This window comes from Lactuca serriola, chromosome 8, assembly GCF_051521515.1.
Source record: "Lactuca serriola cultivar US96UC23 chromosome 8, Lser_US96UC23_V15, whole genome shotgun sequence".
In the NCBI taxonomy this organism is placed as follows: domain Eukaryota; kingdom Viridiplantae; phylum Streptophyta; class Magnoliopsida; order Asterales; family Asteraceae; genus Lactuca; species Lactuca serriola.
The window spans coordinates 146097692-146110114 of NC_136415.1; positions in this window are offsets into that span (position 1 = coordinate 146097692).

Sequence of the window (12423 nt, forward strand, 5' to 3'; positions counted from 1 at the left end):
AAAGTAACTAAATGTTTTACAAATTCCCAATCTTAGTTACTTTAGGCAAAAGTGAATTGATGCAATTCCATGAAATTACACTTTGTACCCTTGCGAAGACGTTAGTGGAGTGTGTGTGGTTTACCGGCACACTAAATGGTTCTAAGAAAAGGTAGCAAAGGATGACTCAATGTTTGTCATAGTTAGGTGGAGCGTGTGTGGTTTACCGGCACATCGAATAGGTGACTGTAACATGTGGGGGAACCATGTAAATTTGCATGGTTATTAACACCCGCTTTGTGATCCTCGGCATCCCAGTCACAAACTAGAGGGGCATATCAAGATTTAAACATGCATTGAAAAGTTCAATGAATCTTAAAGGATCTAGGAGTTTTCAATACGTTTAAAACTTAAATTTCTTTTTCGTTTTTCATGGTGGAAATTAGTGAATCGTCATTCACTTACCTTCAAATGTTCTGCAATTTGGGTTACGGCACCCCTCTCCCGAGTTATAGCATATTGTGTTGGGTCCTAGCCTTAGTGTCTCATTTGGGTGACTTACAAAGGTCTCAATCAATCAACTAACACGAATTTTCTCCCGTTTTGTAGATGTCAAAGTTCGACAACTATGGTCTTCCCAAATCCCGTGGAACAAGCATTCCACATGAAGATGATATTCCACGATTCGATCGAGGAACAAGAAATCATGCTTCACTTCCTCCACCTCCTCCAATTATTCTCCCTAACCTACAAGATCGAAGAATTGAAAGGTTCAATGTCACTAAAGTCGTATTGGAAATGAAACATGAAGATGGTAAACCCGTGTGTGCCCATGTTCTAGGAATGAAATCACACATCGATAGGTTGATAATGTCGGGAGCGTCATTCCCTGATAAGTTGGCTGTGAACTGGGTTATGCAGTCACTTCCTGAATCATATAATGAGTTCAAAAGAAAGTATTATATGATGGATCATTACGAAAACCTCATTGACCTAACTTACATGCTCATTGCTGCTGAATTAGAAATGATTTGGCAAAGCAATTTGGGAAAGTCAACCAACCATGCTTCCGAGGACGTTCGAGGAGAACCGACCTACGTTTGTTGCCAAGAGAAAGGGAGTTGGATACAAGTCTGCCCTAAGAGCCTGAAGAGCCCAGAAGATGGGAGAGTCAAAGAGTATGGTTGTGCTTCAGGTAAAATCCACTATCTAACTCCATTAAGTTCCTATTCGTTGATTCTTAATACATGATGTGATAAGATTGCATTTGAATGTTTTGCAGGATCAGTGAAAAGAGAGGAAGCTTGATGAAAGAGCAAGATGAGTCTAATCACGAAGATATGGATCTCGATCGCATGGATTTGAAGATTAGATTTTGAGCTTAGAAAGTTATGATAGAGTTGTTAGAATTTTTTTTTTGACTACATAGTTTTTCATTTGATTTTGCATTGTAAGGAGAAATGTTTTCCGCTGCTTTTATGAATAAAATAAATTTTGGTTTGACTCATTTATTTATTTATTTATTTCCTTGCAATGAAATCGTTATGAAAAATTGATGTTCATATATTTCTACAACAAGTGGATGTGATTCTTAATTATGTTGTTTGTGGAAATGTCGAGAATTTACCAAATATGGAGAGTTTCTCATCACCCAAGGTTCAATTGGACAGAAACTTGGAATCATGCAACTTGGTTGCACGATGAATGAGAAATTTCATATTTGTAAATTAGACTAATTCATTGACCAAGTGTCAAGTGAAGGACTAAGAGATCGAGTACACAAAGTTGTGTGTTGATTAAGTCCACCACAAGAGTAACAAAGATATTCGTCATGATTTACTAAAAGTTTAGTAAATGTGATTATACTTACAAGATTAAGTGTAATTCTGAATTGATTGAAAGAGTTTAAATCAATAGCAAAACGAATAAGAAGAATCAAGTATGCAGAAAGATAAAAGTTTCTCTATTCTAATAAGAAAGGAGAGTACTTTTATGCTTTATGATATGTCTTAATGATTAAGAACCATATCTCAATTGATCCTCTAAGTGAGTCTTAGTACAATTGTATGTCTAAGAAGAGGAATCAAGAATTGAAGAAATGGTTAAATCAAAAGATCAATCATACTTCGTTCCAATAACAAGTATTAGTACATTGAATGACAAGTTTTAAGAAGGTTTATAACACTCATCAAATGTAGAATTTGAAAAAGGGTTTTCTTATTCTTACACATTTGAAATTGGTAAGTTGTGATGTCTTGGATAAGACAAAGACCAACTAGGACCAATTTTATGAAGTGTTTTGTTTTGATAAAAAAACTACACTAACTCTTGAATATTTGGTTGTCGAGAAATGTTTATTGACAAGAGAATCTTATATGTCAAGGAGTCAGTGGGAGTCTTAATGGTCTTGAAAAGTTTAAGAACTAATCAAGAATAAACCTTATCGATCATCACTAGCACACGAGTAGAGGTTTACAACCTATCGTGTTGACATTACCTTGTTTCTGTGTCGTTCCAATTGAGTTAATTATGCATGTGAGCCCTATGAGTTCGCATTTGAATGCATAAAAGCCAAGGACCCTGATCAACTGAAAGTACATTGATAGGAAAGGGTGAGCTGCTTAACTACTTGGAAGACATGGTGGGCATCCCTGTTACCATAACGCAAGAAATCAAGATTGAGAAGGTTCGGTCCATATAAGTTTGGATTTGTCGCAAACTTTGGTTTTGACAAATTCACATGGATAGGAACACATACACCATTAAAATCTAAGTGTCATAAGATTCCCTCCTTCATGAAAATGACTGTGAGGAAATGCTTTCACTAAGGAAGATTTTAAGAAGATAGTGATTATGAAAATTGTATTCTCGAATTCGATTATGGTTACGGTATCCCTTTCCATGATTCGAATTATGAGATTTGGCAATTAGTCTAAATTGTTTAAGACACACATATAAACTATCTAAGGCAAAAGTGTATAAGTTTAAGAAGCCTTGATAAAAGATTATCAAAGCATTGGGTATTAGAAATATGAACTTAAAGAAATTCAATATGCATTGTTTTTCTGAAAGTTAAGCTGTTTCTGAATACATGTCAAAGCTAGTGGGAGCATAAGTGTTATGTTTGTAATAATCATCGTGATAGTGGGAGCATAAATGTTATGATTGCATGATTATTAAGGCAAGTATTGCAAGTTAGCAATATTAATTATAGAAAACAAGAGTCATACTTTGCAAAGTTGTAAGGGTTGAATAGTTGTTTTGCTATAATTAAGGGAGAGAATATTATGCTTCATTTTAAATCTAAAGGCTTAGGTTGTGGAATGTTAATAAACTTAGTCAAGGATACATAGTGTGTTCTTAAATTTCGATCATGATTATTGCATTCCTCTTCATAGTTCGAATTGTGAGAACGTAGCACATAAAATATTATGGCAGAAGATTGATAAAGTATCAAATCTTCATGTAAGACATTATACATCGTGTACCATACGCTTCAGGTATAGGATCGATTGCAAATGCTATAATATTTGACCATTCTAAAATTTTCCAAATGTCTAGTGCATTTAGAGGGAAAAGGACAAGAATCGGTTTTGACTAAGATAATTAAACAACTATCAAAGAACAATCCAAAGTTCGCCGAGGATTGGTCGCTTGTGAGTAGTTGGAAGTATAGTATTGGATGGACCATATCGACAGTATTATGAATAGATAAGATTCTATTAAGAATGAGTTGTCATATGGCAAATATGGAAATGTTTCCATATTGGGAGTTGGATATTGAAAGTCTGTGTTTAGATTAGAAATTTTATGCAAAATGATGTTCAAAGGAATGTACTTTGAGTGAGAGACATCACATCTATGGAATTGTCTTCTAATAATCTCCGATAGAGGACTTTGTAATTTCATTGGCAATAGTCATTGTGACTTTAGTGCAGTGATATTATGAAAAGATCATTGCATAAAATGTTAGAATCTAGCATATTCTATAAGTGGCAAGAATTTGATATTTTTTCACTTGTGAAAAGGATTAGGCGTTGTGAAATGAGTATGATTGGAAATGTGTTCATTTATTTCACAAAGTAAGAACCATAGGTAAACATTGTGTGCATGCTGAGAGCATGGGACAAGTGTTGTAGTAATTCAAGTAAAAAGTTGTTTACCCGAAAGAACAAATAATGAGTAATCAATATGGTGATAAATAAAAGGTATTTTATTTATACTCAAGGGTTTGGGACCATATAGGATTAGTATTATTCTTGTGTTTCACTTTGCATTTTTAACTTCCTGAATAATTAATTATTTCAGAATAATCGAATTATTCGAACGGACCACAGTCGTTCATATGTTGGAAGTAGGTATGAATGAAGACTGTCGTGAATTGGTGTGTGGATTGTCTAAAGTGTATTACACATAAGCAAATGTTTGCTGCAACGTTCATGAGTGCTTATGAATACGATTTGAGCATTGGATTAAACCCACGCTCACTTGGATCACTTCATGGATTTTATCACGAGTGATTGGTGAGACGATAATATCTTATATTCTTGAAACCGAGATGTGTGAGTTGTATCTTGCGAGTCGGTTGCACATTGATAATATGTAAACGCACCAGTAACCTGGTGTTATAAAAGCGATATCTGTGGGCCCCTCAATGATTTAGTGATGGGAACTAAGTGCTTGGCCAAGCCAGGACTAAATTGATGTGTTCAATTGTAGTCTGTTGTCGGTCGTCATAAATCTGAATTCGGGAAACAACACATAGACAGAGAGAATGATTTAGATCCATGTCTCAGTCTATAAGATATCTAGAATGGAGGAATATATGATCCCTTATCTAAAGGACACGCGTATCTGATAAGATCAGAGTTGACAGCGACTTTAGAAAGCTACGATTACAGACCGAGATCTGAAGTCATACGCAGAATAGTTATTAGACTTATCCAAGTGGGAGACTGTTGGATTAGTGTCTAATTCCATAACTATTTTGGTATGTACTTGACCCGATGGTGCATGGTCCTTTAGGGTTGCCTTCATCAAAGCAACTTGATAAGATGAATTATGGAGAGAAAGGATTAAATATGATTTATTAATATATTATGAGAATAATATATTAAAGGAGAAATCATATTGTTTAATTAATATTAGTCAAGAATTAATAAGAATTAAGTTTGTGGCTAAAAGAGATTAATTAAACTTAAGGGACTAGAACTGTCAATTGTATGATAGTTGAATAATGAGCTAATGAACTCCATATTAAAGGGGTGGACGAATTCTATGGGGAAACCCATTATAAATCGTCCTAGGCCTTTAAGGAAAGGATTCCATGGGTTGCTTAGGGCTTAAGCATCCAAATTAGGGTTTCCTTGTTAGACAACCCTAATAGCCTCACTATTTAAAGAAGCCTTATGCCCCAAAAACGTGGTGAACTTGTTGGTTAGGGTTTCCACACGTTTTGGGCAGCCTCCTTCTCTTCTCTTCTTCATCCTCTTGATCTTGGTGTTTGTGAACCATTAGAGGAGTGACATTTGTGACTCTAAGCTTTCTAAAGTCAATACAAGAAGGATTTGAGATTGTAATTGCTACATAACAATCAAGGTATTATCTAAACCCTAATTTATATGTTATATTGAATATCATATGCCAGATCTAGGGTTTATAGTCTTGGATAACTTGCATGTACAATAGAGAAACCTAGATCCAAGCATTATGGTTTGTATGAGCTCATAGGATGTTCTTATAGCTAAAATGCATCAGACTATGGGTCCATTTTTTGGCAGCAGTTGGTTCAAACCCTGGTTTCTTCATCCAGGCATTCTGAGATTTCATGTGGGCATTTCTGGACTATCATCACCAAATGGGCAATGGATTGTAATCGTGTTCCAATAATGGAAGACTCCTTGCTCTCCTCTATTGCCACTTTTCACACGACCAAATCATCGTTACTGATCCGACCAAGTTCTCATACATCGGACCTATTCCTGAAGCCATGCTTGATTGTATTTTGGCATCAAGTAACGTTCTTCTACAATATAGGAAGCGTCCATCTGTTGCTCCAAGAGAGCTCATGCCGGCAATGCTTCGTTCCATTGAAGAGGCTGACAAACCAGCCAAGAGGGGCAAGAAGCCTGAATCGCAGAAGGAGGGACCGATCACCAAACCCACCAAGGGGCAGACCCCCGGAAAGAGAAAAACTGATAAGGCTGCTCCTTCTCAACCTCAACCCAAAAAGCAGAAGAAGCCCGCTCGGAGACTTATTCTTAATTCCTCCAGTGATTCAGATTCAGATTACATTCCTCCTACACACCAGAACACTTCTCCTTCAGAGTCTGAGAATGAGAGTTTTGATGATGAGGCTTCGGACCGAGGGGATACTCCACCTTGCTCCCCTACTCCAGAAATTTCGGTTCGTTCTTTGCCTCCTTCACCTCCACATGTCACAATTCCAGTTTCTATCCCTCCTATCTCTCCAATAACCACCTCTCACCCATCTACTACAATTCCTATTCCCACTCCCATTTTCAAAGAAACAACTTCTACCACTACTACAAAACCTACCTTTACTGTTCCCAATCCACCTGTAACCGAACCTACTTTCAAAACCGAACCTCCACCTTCATCAAAACCCTTATCCCCAACACCATCTACTGAAACAACCCATACCTTAGGTGGTAAGGACATGGAATTCGATTTCACCTATTTCAGTCCTTATCGCGTACAGAGTGAGGATGATGACGATGAGCCTATCACCAAACGTCATATCAAGGCAGTAAATGACAAGCTTGATCAATTGCGCTCCTCTTCTTCTACTGGATCGTATACAGAAGCTGCATTAAAGGCCTTGTTCTCTTCGGTTGTAGCTGAACATAGCGCCTCTTTATCTGTTGCAACCAAGGCTATTGAAGCCTCTACTTCCCAATGTCAACATGCTTCTCTTGCTGTTGATGCCTCGACTAAGGAGTGCAAGGAAGCGACCGAAAAACTCGATAAACTAGTTTCCGAAGCTCATCTATTTCTAGATTCCTTGCAGGCTGGTGCTGCCAAGAATGCTGCAACTGTCAACATCTTAGTAGAGATTCTTCAAAAGAATCTTCAATCTGAGTGTTCGAATCTGGAAGCGGCACGCCATGCCATTAAAGAAGCAAACGAATCGCTCCATGCTAATGTCAACGAACGCTTAACTCAACTAGAAGCGAACTTAGCTATGGAAAATCGAATCATGGACGAGCTCGACAGACGTACAACACAACTCAAATTGCAAACTCATAAGTTGCGTACTGCTAATGCTGAGATTGATGATCTCAAGTCAGAAAGGGAGGTTATCCGGAGTTCTGCTACAGATGTTCACTCCATCCTCCTTCACCTTATTGAGGCGAGTGATCCCCTTCTCACTATAACTGTCAGAAGGCATTTGGCAGAGAAGCTCAGACCAGCACTGGATGTTCTCAGCCGTATTGAAGGTGTTCCGGTGTCTAGTGTCCATCCGAAACAAGGGGGAGAAAAAGAGTCAAAGCAGCAACCTCCTCCTTCTAGCTCAAAAACAGCTGATGAACCGAAGGTTAATGAAGCTTCGGTCAGTAACAAAGACAAGAAGAAAAAGAAGATTGGTGAAGACGACACAGACAACGAAGATGATGTGTATGTCGATATTCCCAAGAAACATGTTCCAAAGGACAATACTTCTGAAAAACAAACTGAAGAAAGTACCAAGAAGCAACGCGCTGAGCTAGAACAGAAGCGAAAGGAGGCGGAGCTCCTTGAGAAAAAGAAGTCTATGTTTCCTGTATGGAATAAAGACTCGCTCCAGCGGTGTGCAATCGATAAGCCAACTATTCTCTGGCTTGAGCCAATAATGTCTTTCGGCCTTGACAACTCGAAGGATGCACAGTTCGATATGTCAATCACTCGAAAGGCATTCATCTTCCACTGCTTCAACTCGACTGTTGCCATTCCATCTCTGGACCCGAAGGTAGATAGGGATATGTTGGAGTTTTACTTGGAGTTTGCTCAACCTCAATATCAGACTTGGAGCTCAAAGAAGATAACCACAGTCAAGGTAATGAAGCCCTATTTAGCAGGGAAATTTATCAATGTCAAATTCAGGGTGACTCGAGGAATCGAAGGATCAGTGCACCATTTTTCCCTTGTTGATCTACCGAACCTCAATCCCCATGACTGGATACTCCTCAACAACATTCTTCTATCAGATCCCAGGAGTATCAGCCCTGCATCGATCATGTCAAGCGCATGCTTGTTTGCTACATACATGAGGTAGCGAAGATGGACCAGGAGATTGCCTCTGCCATACACAAGCGACCAACGATCAAAACCATGGGCAAAGCTGGCAATTTCAAAACCATGATCAAGGGGAAAATCGATTCGAAGTACCATACAGTCATGTTCCATTGGGGCGAAGGCCAAAAATGACTGTTCGCTCTTGTCAACAAACACCTCTTCTCAACGTCTTGCCTTGAGCATATCATGGAGATCATTCAGAGATGCGACCAGAACAGTGCTGCTGATAAGAAGTTATTTGTTGACATGCTGAGGTGGTATATTCAGTTCAGACAAACTCTTCTTGCCATTATTCCTCGTCTGTTTAAAGTTATCAGAACTGTGAGGCCTGCTAAGAAGAAATAATCTCTCGCCTCATTTGACGCAAATGGGGAGATTGTTAGGTCTATTAATTTGCGCCATGGGCTCGGTCCATAGCCTAGTTTGAATGCCGGTATTGGGCCTGTCCAGCCGTGCATTATTTTGTATTAGGGTTTAGTATATAAGCTGCATGCATGTAGACTTAGAACGGATCGCTTTCATTTTTTCTTATTTTGATATCGCTTGTAAACCCTAGCTCGCCTCTACTGCGGAAGTTCTTCATCGAGCACTGCTGAGGCGTGACTCAGTTTTGAATCATAAGCATAAGTTTGATTCTGTTTTGTGTTAATACTCGTATTAATCATATATTGTTTTTGTTTTTATCGTTCTTGTGAAAGATCTAATCGATCTAAGAGTTTTTGAACTCATCACTATTCTTCCTTTAAGTCATTAGTTAGCTTATATTTACACCCGAATTAAATTAGTTTATAAGAACCATAAAATACGTTCAGTTCAAATTGACGTGAAACAGATGAACAAGCATCTAAGAGTTCAACAACATTTTATCTGACACGCTCAAAGGCAACGTATATGTGCTAATTAAACTAGATTTTATATATATATATATATATATATATATATATATATATATATATTTCTCTTTCTTTTAATTTCTTTTAATTAGAACATATTTAAATAAATAAATAACCGAAAAAGACAAATTCAAGGGAAAAATTGTCATTATAAAAAAGTTCAAAACAAATTAGACTAAACTCACAACAAAATGAAAATTTTGGACCTTTGGTGCAAGTCCAAACATTTTTCGACCAAAGTGACAATTTTCAGCTAACCAGAAGGACGATTTGTGCAGTTATTTCATAGTAATGTCTAATGATAATATTTGTTAGACAAAATTACAAAAATGGTCGCTGTGTTTAGGTGAAAATGACCGCTTTGGGCCAAAAAGGTATTGAGTGTCACTCATGGTCCAAAGATTTTCATTTTTTTACCACTGTAGTCCATTTTATTTTAAACTTTTTTGTAATGACGATTTTTTTCTTAGTTTTTGCTTTTTCAGTTTTATTTATGTATTAAATACTTTTATAATTAACAGAAAAGTAAAAAAGAAGAAAATCGATCTCTCTCTCTCTCTCTCTCTATATATATATATATATATATATATATATATATATATATATATATATATATCTCGCTCTATCAGAATGAATTGTGATCCAAAAAAACAACCCCCACATTCATTACAGCAAAACACACACACTACGCACACTCATTGCAACAAAACATACACACACTTCTTGGGATGAAGATGTTTCGATTCAGACGTACCCTATGCTGCCACCAGAGAAGAAAACCCACCCCACGGTCTCTGACAATGTTGATTAAGCCCTTGATATTTTCTTTCGTCGGAAAGTCTGAACATCATAGCGGAAAAGATGAACACCATCACCACCATTGGAAAAGATGAATGCCATAACCACCACCTCCTGGAAAACCTCCGATCTGAAAAGCATCGTTTTCCAGAAAAGAAAAACAAACCCTTAGTCGAAGCTCCGCCTTCTCCGCCACCTGTGAAGCCGCAATCTCCAGCGTCCAAATCTTTATCCCTCACTACTACTACTACCACCACCACCGCTACAGATCTTTACCTACACCATTCACCATCATCTCTTACATCTCTGCTTACTAAAGATTTCAATGCTTCTCTCTTAAATATGATTTGGGTTTTTTTGTGGCCACCTCTGACCCTCTCTCATACGTCGCCACCCTTTATCAGATATACGTCACCGACCCCCTTTTCTCAAATCATACATCGACCTCGGAGAAGAAAGATCGTCGCCCTCAACCATATTCGGTCAGGGTTTTGCCATTATGTTTATATGGATGAATCTGAATAAGACTCCATTGCTACAATGTGTACATAGATAAAAACACATACATAAAAATCTATTTTAGAGACGAAGATTGAGCTTTTTTATAGACATTTTTTAGACACGACGAAGGTTTCTTAGGAGTTGAAGATGGGTCAGTGATGGCGAGATGAAGACCAGGGGTGGAGATGGTGGTCGATTCGGTGGTTGAAAGGTAGTGTACGGTGATGGTTTGTGTGATAATGGAGGTTGAAAGCAAGAAAGAAAAATACACAACCTGTCTTTGATTGCAATTTATGTTATGGTTCTTTGAATCGGTTTTCTGGATTATTTTTAAGTTGTTGGTTTCTCTTTTAAAGAGAGAGAGAGAGAGAGAGAGAGAGAGAGAGAGATGTATTTTCTTTTTATTTATCTTTTAATTATAAAAGTATTTAAATAAAAAAAATTGGAAAAACAAAAACCAATGACAAAATCGTCATTACAAAAATATTTAAAGTAAGCTTGACCAAAATGACAAGAAAATGAAAAGTTTTGGACCATGTATGTTTGTTCAAACCTTTGTGGCCCAAAATGATAATTTCCACCTAAACTGTAGGGACCATTTTGACAATTTTGTCTATTTATTAAAATAGTTCTTTTATTAAAATAAGATTTATGTTTTAAGAATGACTAAGGGAGTTTTATATAAAATTTTAAATTGAGGATACATTACTTCATTTTTTTCAAAATCTTTTGGAAAATGTAATTTAATTTAAAGTTAAAGTTAATAAAATGATAAAATGAAATAACTACAAATTTTAGTATAGATTAACTACTGAATTATTGAAGATGTATAATATGAAATTACTATAAACAACAGTATAAATCAACTACCGACTTATTGAAGATGTAATTTAATTAAAAATTAAAGTTAACTATAAAGTATAGTTGTAGATTATGATTTTAAGATAATTATGTAAACTGGAAACTGTTGATGAGCACATAAATTGTCTGATGGAAAGTCATGGTCTCGTAGATTGGGCTGTACTCTAATATTGTATATAATGGGCTACAAAGTATAACTTGTAGATTTATGAAAAATATTTAGTTAGTTCAATGTGACCATGTCTAAATTGTAATAGTAAAGCTAATGGGTTGTTAATTGTTAAAGCTTATTTCATCTACAAGGAATATCGAGTTAGGATACTACTTCAAACAGCTGTTAGTTGAATTTGTTGGATTAATGGTCTTTATTATTTGGATTTACGAAATAGGGACTCTAGTTTAATTTGTAATATATATATATATATATATATATATATATATATATATATATATATATATATATATATATTAATTAACAAAATTGGTTTGCAAGAGGTATCACTATTCATTTGGTTTTGACTATTTCCAAAGCACAAATAACTATATTCAGATTAAATTATTATATACAAATAATACGTACATGTTTTAGAATAAATCTTCTTTTGAAAATAAATATTTTGATTCTAACAATAGCAAATCTTTATATTTACCTTTCTTTTCCTAGAGTAATTTTAATTGAACACTTTTAATCCTTAGTAATTATAAAATAAAACTATTAGTATTTAATAAGTTACTACTTTCGTTCCTTATTATATTTATATTTTTACTAATTATATTATATATATATATATATATATATATATATATATATATATATATATATATATATATATATATATATATTAATTATCAAAATTGGTTTGTGAGAAGGTTTATATTGTCAGGGTAAACAAAAATAAAGTAAGTCTTCTTATTTTCAATTCTTTTTTCATTTTTACTTCCTTTACTTTGATTTGTTTTTGTATTTTGTATCATTAAATTAATTTTGATGTAACAATTTCTATCCTTATAATTTTAAATTTTATATATATTTATATTTTTTCTCCTTAATCAAATTTTATTTAACAATTTTCAACCCTTATAAATTTAAAGTTAA